Genomic DNA, 16,039 nt, shown 5'->3' with positions numbered 1-16,039 from the left:
TTATTTTATAAATGGAAGTTTGTGCCTCTTAATGCCCTTCACCTATTTTGCCCATCCACCTGCCCCCCTCCCGTAGGACAACCAGCAGTTTGTTCTCTGTATTTATGAGTCTATTTCTGTTTTTGTTTGTTTATGGTTTTTTATTTGTGTGTGTTTTGTTTTTTAGATTTCACATATAAGTAAAATCACAAGTGGTATTTGTCTTTCTCTGTCTGATTTATTTCACTTAGTGTGATACCCTCTAGGGCCATCCATGTTGTCACAAAAGGCAAGATTTCAATCTTCTTTATGGCTGAGTAATATTCCATTCCATATATATACCACATCTTCTTTATCCATTCATCTATCAATGGACACTTAGGTTGCATCCATATCTTGGTATTGTAAATAATGCTGCAGTGAATTTAGAGAGGCATATATCTTTTCAAATTAATGTTTTTGTTTTCTTTGGGTAAATACCCAGCAATGGAATTACTGGATCATATGGTATTTCTATTTTTAATTTTTAATTTTTTGAGAACCCTCCATATTGTTTTCCATAGTGTCTGCCCAATTTACATTCACATTCTTAACAGTGCATGAGGGTTCCCTCTCCTCCAAGCCTTACCAACACTTATTATTTCTTGTCTTGTTGATACTACCTATTCTGACTGGGGTGAGGTGATTATCTCATTGTGGTTTTGATTTGCATTTCCCTGATGACTAGTGATGTTGAGCTTCTTATCATGTGTCTGTTGGCCATCTGCATGTCTTCTTTGGGAAAATGTCTCTTCAGGTCCTCTGCCCATTTTTAATAGGATTATTATTATTATTATTATTTGCTGTTGAGTTTTATGAGTTCTTTATATATTTTGGATATTAACTCCTTATTGGATATATGATTGCAAATATCTTCTTCCATTCAGTAGGATACCTTTTGTTTTGTTGATGGTTTCCTTCCCTGTTTGCAAGTTTTTTAGATGTTCTTTTGAAGCAATCCCCAACAGAAGTTTTGTGTACTGCCTGAAGACACGTTCTGAATATTTTCAGAAGTAGACTTAATTTGTTCTTCTCATTTACAAATTTATTTCTAATACTTTTGCAATCACTATTTTTCCCAATTGCTTGAGATTTTTTTCTTTTGGTCTATTAATAAAGCAGTGGAGCTGTGTAATTGGATTTCAAGATAAATAAATTGTTTCTGCCTTTTCATCTATACCTGCTTTCTTTGCATGCACACAAGTGTCAAAACCAGAGCAATAGTTGAGTGATAGGAAGCTCTGTACCACATGATTCATGAAATACTGAACCTTCAAGGCACTTCAGTTGACCACTTTGCAACAGGCTCCAGCAAACTACTTTGTTTAAGCAACTGTTGTGCTTGCTAAGTTCTGCTGTGTAAATATTATCATTTACAAATTACAAAGCTCAGGCTTTTGTTGTTGTTGTTGGAAAAAACTTTTAACTTAATGCTAGCTGAGATTTCATTTTATTTCAACTTTTTTTTTTTTTAATATTACAAGGTACTTATCAAATCAAGTGACTGGTAACAGTGGCCCACTGTCTTTCTGGGTCAGTCTGTGATTCTGTTATGCTGTGCTATGTTGTAATTTCTTTCTGAACACCTTGTTGAAGGGTAAGAATAAAACATCTTATGCTTATGACTGCTAAATTGTTTCACTCAATTGTTCCATTGTCAATGATAATTGTATGATATTTTCCCAATCTATAACTATTTCTTCAATTAGATTCACTATGTTGTTAGCTGTATGAGACCCAGAAATTTCTTGGCAGAAGAATAAAGCAATAGCATGGCTTAGTTCATCTTTAATCTACCATTCTGTCAAAAGTTAAACAAGACCTGTGTTTGCTTTTGCAAACTGTCTATAGCAGTGTGGACAGTTACTATTAAAAGTGCTACTACTTTATCATGTAATTAGATTTTTGTTTGACTAATATGTCAGATTTTCCTGAACATTAGTGACATATTAAATAACAAACATATATCATATTATCCATAAACATAATTTAAAATACTATAGTATGTGTTGATGATGAGGAACTATGATGTTCCTCACTATGATGAGGAACAGTTTTTCTGTCTTAAGCAAGCTGAGGCTTCATATCTGGGAAAGATCCACGACAAGAATATAGGACCCGGGACTGTAAATATCTATGATTCTACTACTGCCACACATGATCAAGAAGAGACTACAGAACACTGTTTTACCATTTTGGGAGACTGGAAGTGACTGCATGAAAAGATATGAGACCAAGTGATAGTTACATTTTAGGCAGAAATGAGACTAGGACATAGGATCTCTATACTACTTCATGTAAGATGACAGGCTCTGATAGGCTGTTGGGCCTTTTTTATGGCCCCTAAGTCAACAGAGACTCCAAGTCCATACCCTTAGATGGGCTAGATTTCACATCTTGTATCCCTAGGTTCAATTTATTCTTCTCTGTAATTCCTTTGCAACTGTATTCAAAGTTTATTACCTGATTTAGGTAAATAGAATTCTAAAAAACCCCACCCGGACTGTTTCCAATTAATTTACTTCTTTTAAGTATACTTGAATTCTGCATTCTTTTCATCTTTTCAACCAGTTTTGGTCATAATTCCTAAGACATTTACATTTAGCTCTGGCCTAAACTCTAATATCATTCCATTGAATCATGAGGTCTTGTACTTTGTTTGGCTCTCCAGTCACAACATTAAAGACAGAAACCTTAAAAATCAGGAAAGCGTAATTTCTAAGCAAGAGAATATTGCCAAAAAAATGATATATTCTCTTCTCCTTTTGCAAATTCATAGTTTGTCTTCTATAAGGGACACACAGATTCTTACTGTACATTATGTAAAAACAATACTCTTTTTTAGTAATCTGTTTCCCTTGATAAGGTAAGGACATTGATGTCAGGCAGGCAGCTCTTTGTCGATCTACCAAAAGACAATTCCCTGAAAACCGATTTGCCAAATGACCAATTCACAAACTTGCTAATTAACTAGATTTACTTGTCTTTAAAAAAAACTATTTATAATGTGTATAGTAATTCATGACAGCTTTTGAAAATTTCTGTGACGATGTTTTGATTGATTTTTATTTTGCATTTAAAGCAGCTTGCTGAGGACTGTTCAATTTGTTCCTGTCCCTGTCCCTGATGCTGTAGCTGGAGGGAGCTAGGGTATATTAAGGAGTCCTTTGCCATGAAAAAGGCTGGGAAGAGAACTTGCACACAGCTCAGACTGGACTGGCAATCCTACAGAAAAGGATACCTGAGGGAGAGATTATAGGGTAGGGAAAGAAGATGATAGAGGAATTAGTGTTGAAAGTACCTTTAAATATATTCTCCCCCCACCCATTTTTCAGCTTTATTGAGGTACAACTGATATAATAAGATGCACATATTTAAAATGTTCATTTTTTAACATTTTGGTATATATATACACCCCTGAAAACATCACTGCAATCAAGAGCATGAACACAGCCATCACTCCCACAGTTTCCAATGTTATCTTTCTCTATCTATATGAAGCCATTTGAAGAAGCCATTTGTCCTACAGATCACTGATATTCTATTCATTTGTTTAATCTTTTTTCATTCTGGGTTTCATTCTGGATAGAATGAGCAGAATATATCACCTGTGGCAATCACAGGGTTAAAGAATGAGATACGTAGATGAGCCTAAGATAATTCCTAACTTTTCAGTCTAGAAGAATGAGAAAATGGTGGTAGTGTTAAAAGAAATTAGAAGTCAGGGTGCCTGGCTGGCTCAGTCAGTTTAAGTGTCTGCCTCTGGCTCAGGTCATGACCCCAGCGTCCCGGGATCCAGCCCTGTATCAGGCTCCCTGCTCAGCGGGGAGCCTGCTTCTCCTTCTCTCTCTACCCCCCACTCATGCTTGTGTTCTCTGTCTCTCTCTTTCTCTCTCCCTGAAATAAATAAATAGAAACTTAAAAAGAAAAAGAAATTAGAAGTGAAGAGAAGCAGGTACAGATGATGACCTAACTCCTAAAGGATAAGATTCTTTTCAGAAAGGCTGAATCAGGGAAGTAGCCTGGCAAATACAGTCATCATGAGAGGTCAGACTAGAGTCTGACTTGGGACACCATCAACTCAAGAGTGTCAAGGAGATTAATTGGGATGGACTAGTCATTGAGTCTTGGGGAGAGCTCATACATTTAGGGGGCATAAAATTTATGGAAGGTGTTTCATACCTTGTGACCCATCTGAAAATGAGAATGATGCACACAGAAGGTGGTGTAGCACAATGAAAAAGGCACAGGCTTTGAAGCCAGGTGGACAAGAGGGCTTGCACCAACCAGCTGGCCGTCACCAGTAGTTCAGGCTCTTTCCTTGTTTTGGCCACACTTGCCTACTGTGTTACCTTAGGCAAGTTTCTTAACCTCTCATGTTCAGTTTCTTCACTTTATAATGCAGATTATAATAGCGAATCATAAAGTTATTGTGAATATTAACAAGATAACCAAGTATAACCATGAACAAATCTTGCCTTGTGGAATACAAAATCAGAAAGCAACCTATTCCACCACCCCCCTTTTTTCCTCTTGTCCCTTTAATTTTAGTCAGTGAGGCAAGTTTTCCTCCTGCCCCTTTCATGAAACCTTTAATAAATCCTATGTATTAGTCTGCTAATAGATTGCTGCTATAATAAATTACCTCCAACTTTGTGGCTTAAAACACTACACATGTATTATAGCTCTGCAGGTCAGAAGTTCTAAAATGAGCTAGCAGGGCTGAGTTCCTTCTGGAAGCTCTAAGGGAAAATCTCTTTCCTCACTTTTTCTAGCTTCTAGAAGCCCCTTGAACTCCTTGGCCCATGGCCCTATCTTCTATCTTCAAAGCCAGCATTGTAGCATCTTCCAATATCTGTCTGTCCCTCTACTTCCATAGTCACATTGTTTTCTGGGTCTGTGACCCTCCTACCTCCCTCTTATAAGGACCCTTGTGATTACATTGGACCAATCTGGAAACTCCAAGATAATCTCCCCATTTCAAGATTCTTAACTTAAACACACCTATAAAGTCCCTTTTGTCATTTAAGGTAACATATCTATAGGTTCCAGGGATTAGGATGTCATCATTTTTTAGGAGTGGGTGTTGGGAGGCTATTACTCACTATATCATATCCCTATCATGTCCCATATATGTATATCCTTTAAAGTAACAAGTTTAGTTTCAATTCAGGAATTAAAAACCGTACAGCTCCATGTAACAAGCAAAGCCAAAATTTATTTAAACTTAGTGCTTCTACCCTTCTGCATCTAGTGCCTCTTTGAGCAGGAAATGTGCAGTCAGTCCTGGAAAGAAGGTACAATTGGCTACTTTTGTCTTTCCTCAGTAGACTTCTCCTTTTCTAACTAGTGCTTCTGATTTCCCCAGGGTTAGAGCAGAGGGGAGGAGGCAGAGGTAAGGGGAATGGGAAATCTGAGGTGTTCTAAAGTCAGCAGTCTGTGGACCTGACAGATATTTAAATGATTCTTCTTTTCCAGGGTTCTTCTGGGAATTCTTTGGTGAACCCACTCTCAGCCATCATAGGGTGCTCTTACCTAAAGCTCATGTCCCAGGCATTGACATTCAACTTCTTTCATAGTTTCTTAGCATCCACCGGAGGTCCACCTCCAACTTCTCAGCTGCCGCCATCCTCTTGCCCCCACCCCCCCCGGAAGTTCTCTCCAACCATATGGTCCACAGGAAATGCCCAAAGCTATGCCAGCCCTCTACTCTGTTTCACCCAGCCTCTGTCTGTTTACATTCCTCAGCTGTGGCTCAAACACCAAACCATTATGTCCTCCAAAGTTCATAGGACTTATATTAAGAGCTCATATTGGTCTCTTCAAAATCTTCCCCTGTGGATTCAGGTTTAGGAGATGGTACTCTTACTCCTCTCTCCCTTGGAGGGGCAGGGTGGGAGACACACAGTACTGCTTTCTCCAAAGAAGATCTCTTCAAATATATACCCATTGACCTTCTATATCCTTGATGTAGGTAAGTGAGTGAGTCCTGTGAGAGTTTCTGAACATCTCCTTTGTCAATGGAATTGGCTATTTCTTGGTACCTCAGCATCAAATTCTATTTTAGCATCCTGTTACACTTGTCAAACAGCTACCACAATGTGTGGCATGAGGTAAGCGCTCAATAAATATTCATTTCCTTCTCTCCATGAAACATAGTGCAAAACATAATTACAGATATATAATTAAATTAGTCAAATGTTTTGAGATTTTCCAGGTGGAAATGCCAAAGAAGGTGTAAAGCACTATTCTTAGAGAAATTTTCATCCTCTCTCTTCATTCTGGGCGGCTGACAGTCCTCTTGCATGGGGTACTGACACATTCTGGTATGCCTTTCTCTGGGACCAATTCCGATGACAGGCAAATACAATTTGACATTATTCAGAGCTATAAAATTCCTCTTTTGTCAGGCAATATGCACATCAAACTGATCATCTTGGCTCCTCTGTGCCTTTTAAAAGTACAGCAGGTAAACTGAATTCTTAGTATGTATCATCGATGTTGCTTAACTGGAAATATAACCTATCATTACACCTATGGTGTGCCAATGACCCCAGATGAGTAAATAACATCATTTTACAAATCCTCTGTGATGGGCAATCACAGAGCAATAAATGGTTGGATGGCTGATCCAAGTTTACTGGTAAGATGGCTAACACATAGTTTAAGGTCTGGTTATCTCATTCACCTGATGCTCAAATTGCACGGGTCAGCCAGGGCGTGGTTTGATCTTTTTTAAATGTCGATCTATTAGTTTTCCAGGCATTCAAGAGCAACTGAACCTTATGGGCTTCTGCTTCTATCAAAGCTTTCAATAGTCACTCCAAAGCTTTCCATGCCTCCACACCAAATAGGATGCACAAAAGAAAAGACTGAATAATGGTCGACTAACTACACATTCCGTACACAAGGGTTATTTCTCCACACAGACTGATGAAATTTCTTCTACAGAACTCCAACAGTTCTTTACCAAGATTTTAACAAACCTTCAGTGTCAGAGTCATAATTTACATGTGCATATAATTCTGGAAGCTTATTAGTGGGGAGACTGCATTTTCTTCTCCAATTTATCTTCTGTCATCATTCCTATAAATTCAATCTCCATGCTGAAGATCCTTTATTTCAATGGTTGGATATGGAATAACAGGATCAAGGAGTATATACATTTTTAATGCTTTTGAAATATACTGCCCAGTTACCCTCCAAGATGGTTGATACTAAGCTATACTTCCTCTAGTAGGGTATAAGAGTACCTAGTTTCTCAGGTTTTTATTAATACTGGCAAATTCTGCTGACTCTTGATTTTGGGAGCTCCCATGTACGCTTACATTTGTGCTTTGTTCCTTCTGCTACAATGGGTCAGGAACTGACATTAACCATTGCTTTCCATACCCAAGACTTTGTTTTTTGATTCATGTATTAAGGTTTGGCATCACATTCAGATTTTACTTTTGTTTGGGATCACTAGTCTAACCCTGGTTTCATGTAGTCACTCCTATCTCAACTCTGCACACTACTGTAACTGATGTGTACCTCATGGCCAAGACAGGTTAGAACTGAGATTGTAGGAAGAATACCATACAGGATGAGGCCCTGAAGAACAAGGCAGAGACCCACTTCCCAGTCCTGGTTTATATCTTGGATTAACTGCAGAGATGAATGAAAACTAAGAGAGGATCCAGAGCTCCCTAAATTTCCCTACGGCCAAAAGTGGCCTGAGAGCTTAGAGAAGGCCTGAACCTATCTGACATAGGAGGAAGGGAGCAATTGGCTCTATCTATAGAGATGAAGGGCGGGATTTGGAAAGTCCAAATTCCCCAGGTTTCTTCCTTGCCCTTCTTCTCTCTCTAAAATCTCACCTTCACTTAACTTATCCATCCTTATCATTTCAAATATCAGCATGTACAAATGACCCTTAAATGTTTATCTCTAGTCCTGACCTTCTCTAAATTCCAACTGGTTTAACAATTGCCTGATGAGTATTCTCATCAGGATAGATGGATGGTAGATAGGTATAGATAATATGGATATAGATATCAGGATATATTCTCATCAGTGTGGGTACATATATATCTCATATCTCTTAAAGCTTTCAATTTCAACATGCATAAAAATAAAATTTTTCTATTTGTTTCCTTTGCTTTCTTCCACAGTGAAAAAAAGGAAGGACATACAGAGATCAGTCAGCACAAATCTTGCCCACAAGAATCTCACGGGTTGGTGAGGACAACAGACATTACATAAAGACTCCAGTCTGTGGGAAATGCTCTGATGGGGTAGGGCCATAGGACCACATTGGAAGAAGTGCTTGTGATGAACTCTGCATGAGCAGATTAGGATAGCCTCATAGAGGAGTTGACACGGAGTAGGCCCTTGTTTCCAAGAGGTTTAGGAGTTTGTTGTCCACAAGAAGAATGAGTAACCAGACATATTTAATATAAGGGAAATCTTTAGGGAAAGATAGTCAAGAAGAATGAGTAACCATAAATATTTAATATAAGGGAAATCTTTAGGGAGAACTGGAAGTTGGGAAGGTAAATTACTTCAACTCCTTTCCAGGAATGGCACAGGGTTGAAGTGAAAGCCACAATTCTGTGTGTGTGTTGGTGGGTATCTTAGTCCTTTTCTCTAGTGACAATACTATCAACAACAATGATAGCAATCACAATAGTAGTGATGACTAACAGGTCATAGCATTTACCATGTGGCAGGAGCTGTTCTAAGTGCTTTTTATAGGTAAGCTCTCATAGGTAAAATAGACGGTTGTGGGATGGGGCCCAGATGACGTTTCCTTCATTTGGGCATGGGTTTGCCTGGCTTGAACCTCCTGCCCACTGCTGCCGAAGGAGGAACCCCCCCATGCTTTGTGATCCACTTGCCCAGATGTGAGACACAGGAGAGGTTGGGGGTAAGACTTGAAAGCTGTCAGCAGTCAAACATTACAAAATAGAGGCACACTCTTTAATTCACCCCTGATGTTTGGTGACTGAAATGTGCCATTTTTCATTTAATTGAATTTGAATTTGTTTAAGTAAGCCATTATTGTACTGTATGAGGCCTGTGGCCTGAAGCCAACAAATGAATCAAAAGTTCTATTGAACATCTTATTCGAGAACCCCACACCGTATATGCTAAGGAAATGAAATGAACGCCTTGGTCATGCCCAGTCATGTCTAGAATGGATAAAGAGCATCTCGATGAGATCTGGTGTTATGGATGGCAACTGCCACTCAGCTCATATAGCATGTGACCTTCTTAAGAACACCTAGCAATTTTCCTCAGAACTGTTCTTCTATCAAACGCACTCTGGGCAAGACCATTATAACAAATCTTCACAGCAATCTTTAAAAAGATCCTTTGCACAGCATCTAGCTTTTTGTAGGCATGTGATAATTACATAAGGAAAAAATACTGAGATTCAAATTAATGTTTAGTGGCAGACACTTCCTTAGGATACAGAAAGCATTACTAATAATATTCGGTACTAACTACATGTAACCAATTTGAATAAATTGGTAAATGTGACCTTAAGGCCTCTTTCTGTTTCTCTCCTTCTTCCTCCCACCCAGAGGATCTCACTAGGCCTTGAACTTCTCTTACAGTTCAGTTTCTTTCTCTGTTAGTGTGGGTGCCAGAGACAGTTTCAAGCTGAAGTCAGTGAAGTGAAGCAGAATTGGTTTTGTTTTACTTTACATATTCTTCTTAAATAGCATGCGGTTGTAAGCTTTTTCCAGAGAAGAACCATGCCTTATATCATTGTATCCCCTGCTCCTAACACTTTGTTTTATGCTCAGAGGGCACTCAATAATATGAGAGGATTGCAGCCATTGAAACTCACTCTTTGGAGGTGAGCCTGTCAATCAAGCTGCCCCAGCAGATGAACCCAGGGCTCTTGCCCTTGAGCCGGTGGCCTTGGGCCAGGAAGGTTCTCCTGTGCCGCTGTCAAGTTTTCCACTGTGTCCTCAGTTGGGCCCCACATAGCTGGTATTGCTGTCCTCACACTATTTTTAGTCATAGATCAGTTATCCCTGACACGTAGTGATGGGGATTAACAAAATGCACCCATATGCATCTCTGAAGGCTGAGCATGTGTGTCCCCAGACCAAAGTAGGCTTGGGTAGTTCTGGGTAGGATTAGCAGGCTTAATTTTTTTTTTTTTATTGTCTCCCTCTACTGCTCCCAACAGAGAGAGAGAGATTGAGACCAGAAACACTCCTAATTTGTTTAAAGAATTTGCTAGGAGGCTATTCTAAACCATACATCAGACCTTGTGTTTCGCCTCATTCAGTACCTTGCAGCTTCTGTGGCAGCTGGGTGGGGCTTTCCTTCTGCTTATGGGAAGGGGCCTATTGAACCCCATCCTGATTTTATGAGAACACAGAGTAATAGGTCAAGCTGTGGGGGTGTCCCCACCAATCTCCCATGTGGCAAAGGTTCCACATGCCTGGGGCAGGGAATTTCATAATGCCCAATGCCAGCTGGGAAGGCTGTACATGACAGGGTGAACACCATCGTAATCACATCATGTTCTGAAACTTCAGCCCCGAATACTCTGATCTTTATCCTCTTCTGACCTGAGAGGAATGCAAGGAATGGTCTTTAAATGACCCCGTTGTTTTCAAACTCTAGTACAGTGTTTGACTTGGACTTCCCCAGTGGCAGCAAATCACACCAGCTGACTCAAGCTTGCTTCACTTATTTATTTAATTATTTTAATTGTTTGGATCTCTTCATTTCATCAAATGACTCTCGGTTCTTGTAACAGGGAGGTAAATTTAGGACATTGGAGACTTGATCTGAGTTTTTGTCCAATCAGTTTTCTTCTTTGAGAAATCTTTTCCTGTTTGGTGCTTACACATCTGTGTTCATTTCACAGTTCTCTTGTTCTCTACAGAGACTCTGTGGTCAGCTTAGAAACACTGGGCTGGGGGACAAGAGCTTGACATTACTATCTCAGATCTAGCAAGTTAACACCAACATTATTTTAGGGTCCTTATTCAGAAGGTGAGAATCTCTTGGCAGATCTCAAAAACTAGCCTGCCATATTCCTGTCCATATGCAACTCCTTATTTGCTGTGGTTGTGTAGGGTCCCAGCAAGAAGATAACTAGAGCATTGGTTTTAGGTCTACTTAAGAATTTTTCTTTTATCATCCTTTCCACTACTCCATTCTTGCCTCCTTTCTTAACTGTCCCTGTTATGATTTCAAGGCTCTAGGGAAATAGTTCTCATCATAATGTAAACAACTACAACTGTAACAAAAAAAATAAAAAGGAATAACAAAAAAACACCAAAATTTCTTTTTATTTGCTAATTAGGAAGGAATTATTTATTTTATTTATTTTTTTGTTATTTTCATTTATTTTTTTATTATTATGTTAATCACCATACATTACATCATTAGTTTTTGATGTAGTGTTCCATGATTCATTGTTTGCGTATAACACCCAGTGCTCCATGCGTTTATTGAGTACCCAGCTCATGAATAGCAATAATGGGCTTGCCTGCCTCCCTTCCATGAAAATTCTCTAAATGTAAGTTTTCCTACTTAGATTTATCTGTAGATGAGATCTTGCTCCATACTTGGGTTAAATTCTGGCTGGGAATGAAGGGGGTACTAGAACTTGCTTTAGCAATTTTCTCTTTTATCATTAAATAAGGAAAAGGTGTCCCTAACATCTAGTGTAAAAGCTTCTGTTGAGTGACTACCCCCAAGTAAGCCAGGGCACTTCTTGGACAGTTTCTCAATTCAGTCTTAGCCTGGCCATATGCTGCTCTTATCTTCCAGGTGTCCAGGGTCTAACATCCTGATAGGAGGCTATTGGCCATGGCCATGGAAATACTTGGTGTATTTTCCTCAGTTTCCTGCTACCTCCTATCAAATCTCTCTAACAGCTCCTGTCTGTTCACTTACTGACCCCTCCCATGTCTCCCCTACTTGCAGAGCCTTACAGAGCTCCTGTCTCTCTTCTTCCTTCTGGTCTCCTTACTTCCGGAGAAATGGTCTCCCATTTGTATGTCCCTGGATTAACAGATCCTTGGTCTCACACATCATCAGACCCACCGTTATCTTGTCTTCACAACGTATCAAATTCCCAGTTGTATCATACCACAGTAGCTGTGGGGTTTATAAAAATGTTAAGGTAAGCTTCTTTATCTTAAGGTGCTTTGACCCAGCTAGAGAGGTAAGACGATCCTATATGAAGATTACAGAGGACAACTGAATACAAAATTTGGATTTTCTGCTTTTAATAAGAGTTCAAAGAGTCAAGATTTTGGTGAGGACTAGTGGTAGAAACATATTCACGGAGTTACATAGAAAGCAAATTGGAACCTAAAGAATGGAAAGGTAGGGAGTAGAGGGAGAGGTATTCCAGACAGAGAAGAAGAGCATAAGCTAAGGTACAGAGAGGTAGGAATAGGAATGGTATGTTCAACATATATAAAGAGCCTGACCTGATTAGAATTTGGGGTGAGTATTGCAGTCATTGGTGAAAGGTCTTAGTGCTTTCACTTGGAAAATTGAGATGAGAGAGGCTTCCTTTGCTTTTCTCAACAGACTCTCCAAGCAGAAAGGAATGCTGCACAATGACAGTCTTCTTTCCAGTCCTTATATCTGTTTTCTATGAACAGACATCCAGGGAACACATTGTTTTAGGGGATGGTCTGTGAAAGCTGGGAACAAGTGAAAGCCAAAGCTTTGGCCAGAGATAAGCCCCTCAAAGACTACACGGAGGTCCTCATGTGCTTTCCTCTTTTACCCTTTCCTGGCTTAAAGTTATCATTTTGTTAAATATATTAGAGAAAAAAAAAGAAAGGAAAGCAACTTAGATATTCAGCAGTGAGAAACATGGAGATTTTGATCCTTCATGGGATGCAATATTATACTGCCATAAAAATAAAAAAAATGCCAAAAAATGTTAAAGATGCCAGATACTTCCTACATTAAATAAAAAAAAAAGTAGGACTCAAATTTATACATGCACTGTGATTTCAGCTTTGTGAATATTTATATAAACAGATACGCAGCAGGATAGATGAAAAGCAACTGAGCCTGGCACATCCCTTTTGGAGGGAATCAGAAATTGGGAGGGCAGATCTCAGAAACAGGGTGTACCTATGCACAGACTCTAGAGACCTCAGCAGACAGGAGAACAGGCAGAGACTGTGTTCATGGCTCAAGGACTTGGGTGGACCAACAATGCTTAGAGTCGAGGATCTGTTGCTGTGTCCTTGGCTAGGTGTGATAAGAGAAGCTACCAGTTTTAAACACACAGGTTGACAAAATGGAGCAGAACAAAGTATCTGGTTGGAACTGGGAATGTTTGAATTACTACTCAATAAGGAGCATGCAGAGCTGATTTGCTTTCTGAAATGTCACTGTACAGAGAAACTTCACCAACGCTCTCAGCCAGGTATGCCTGGACTGGAGATAGCCCTGGGGTTCTGGACAGCCCACAAGTTCCGTAAATCAATGCTAAGTCAAGTAATCAGATGTCTCCATGGTGCTTGCACGATACTGTCCCAGGAATCTGGGGCTTTCATTGACTTCGTGTCCAGCCCAGGATTTCCCTCTAGGCTGCAAGGGGTTTGCTTTGCCAGGGCACGTGGTGTTCTCTCTGCTCCTCCCTTGTGAGTATCAGAGATATCATCACCGTCTTGTCTTTTATTGAGTGCCTACTACGTGTGAGGTGCTTTATGGATATTATTTTTAATCTTCTCAACAATCCTATCAGATAGGCATTATTATCCCAATTTTATAGATGATGGAATTGAGACACAGTGCAATCCAATCACTGGCCAAGAGGCATAAAATTAGTAAGCTTGAAACTAGATGTCCTCCTCTGTCCTGCCTGTGATTGATACCTTTCAACTTCTCATTTGCCACTGTGTGTGTGTGCGTGCATGTGCACACATGTGAGAGAGAGAGAGTGAGTTTGAGTGTTTCTTAATTGCACCTATTTCCTGGCACTGGTTTATTTCTCAAATATCTCTCTCCAACAACATCCAAATATATTATCTCTTAGTTCTTGTCTTTGTCAAAAGTTAGTCTTAACCACAAGTGGAAATTTAATTGAAAAAATAATGATAATTTTTTGAGGCTAAAATTTTGGCTAGAATTTAAAATGAGACTTCTAGTCTCAGGATGACAGAAAAGCTCCTATGTAAGTTAGGAGCAACCTCAGATTAATGCTAAAGATACAACAAACAAACTTCAAACATTCCTCACTTCATGTCTAGTGGAGGCCATGCTCAGACACTTTGGTTCATGTGCCTCTCTGACACATAGGCCAGCACTTGGTATCAGCATACCAGGCCCTGAAGAAGTCGTTGACTTTGTTTTTATCTAGGCCAGGTCACTGTGTATCCAGTAAGACTGCATCCTTCTTCCTCTCTCTTCCTTTTTCCAGTAAATATACATTGAAAGCCAGGCACCATCCTAGGGAGCAGCAGTAAATAATGAATATGACAAGCATGGTGTCTGCTATCCCTGGGGGAAGGAGACAAACAGGAACTAAGACATAGTGTGATTGGTGCTCTGATGCGGGAAAGCAGGGGTGCTCAAGGGTACAGTGAAGTCTTCCCCAACCAAAATATATCAAAGCTGAGACTTGATGGATGAGGTAACATTAGCCAGGTGGGAGTGGAGAGTGTGAAAAGCAAGAGGGACGGTCCATAAAAGGCCTGAGAGGGAGGCATGCTATGCAAAGCTCAGCTGTCGGTCTCATTCCATCTGTCCAACTCATATATGAGTGCAGCAAAGGATCTACTGGGTTTGTTTTTAACTTTTTAAATTAAGAAGTAACAGAATTGAAGGAATACCAGAATTCCTATGGCCTCTAAGAATTTCACATAAACACTGAAATAAAGAGAAATTCCACAGAGGAATCATAAATCTCTGCTGGAAGGCTACTTGGGGGGGAATGGAACACCAGTTTTCTGGAAGGGGCTTAGGGCCCACTGAGAGACTGCATGGTGAGATTTTATTCTGTAACACATTAAGCTACTTTTTTTGCTGCAGTAAAACCACTCAGAGCATGTTAGGCTGAGTCTAATTCAGGGCTGTGACTATGACCTCTGTCATGGGAGAGGACTAGAAAAATAGTCCCGGCTTGACCTTGGTGATAGGAGCAGCAAAGATTCGGGCATGGAATCAGATTTAGCTTATGACAGCTCATTTTAGCTACTTAACATTATCAAGAAATTCCAGTTCAGGATAAACAGTCTTCAAAGACAGCACCTGAGATTTAGACACACTAAATGTTTGAGCCTACTTAGTCTAATTCCTGGGCCAGTGTCAGGATGAGGTGGCCCAACTTCAGGTTTTCTCAAGATTTCAAACACACAGCCTGTTGCTATGGATCTAATTATAAAGAAACCCAATATTAGCATAAGACTCAAGGTTAATTGGCAGAGCTTCAAAAACAATGTTATTAAGAACTCTTTCCGAGTATGCAAGTGCACCATTTCATGAATTTCCTTCCTTCCTCCTTCTCTCTCTACCTTCTCCTTTTTAATAATAATACATAAAGATGCACTCCTAAGTCGAACGCTTAGTATTGGCCACACGTTATGACAAGAGCTAAGGTACATTCTATTACCTAATTCACATAACTCCTCTGTGCAGTAGATACGAGTTCACTGATTTTGGAGGTGAGAAAAATGGGGTTTAGAGGATAATGAATATGTTCATAACAAATGGACAAATAGTCACAAAATTGCAAAGTGTCTGAACTGGGATTTAAACCCTTTTCATCTGAATTTGAGTCTGGCTCAGCAACTAAAGTACACATGCTGGGCACATCGTCTGCCTGTTGTGCCATGTGCTTTCCCGCCAGAAGACAGGGACCAGCTCCCTGGTTCTTTTATTTGCTGATAGCACCGAGCATAGCACGTAGCATGTGTTGGGACATCAATACATGAGGGAAGGCCTGGTCTAAATTTATCCTCGCCACACAAATTGCAGGATTTTTGCATCACTTTTCAGCTCATTTTAGAAGGACAGGTCTCGCTCCAGCCTG

Source organism: Phoca vitulina, unplaced genomic scaffold (assembly GCF_004348235.1).
Source record: "Phoca vitulina isolate PV1807 unplaced genomic scaffold, GSC_HSeal_1.0 scaffold2, whole genome shotgun sequence".
NCBI lineage: Eukaryota > Metazoa > Chordata > Mammalia > Carnivora > Phocidae > Phoca > Phoca vitulina.
The sequence above is the reverse complement of the archived record's forward strand: the minus strand, read 5'-3'. Positions refer to the sequence as shown.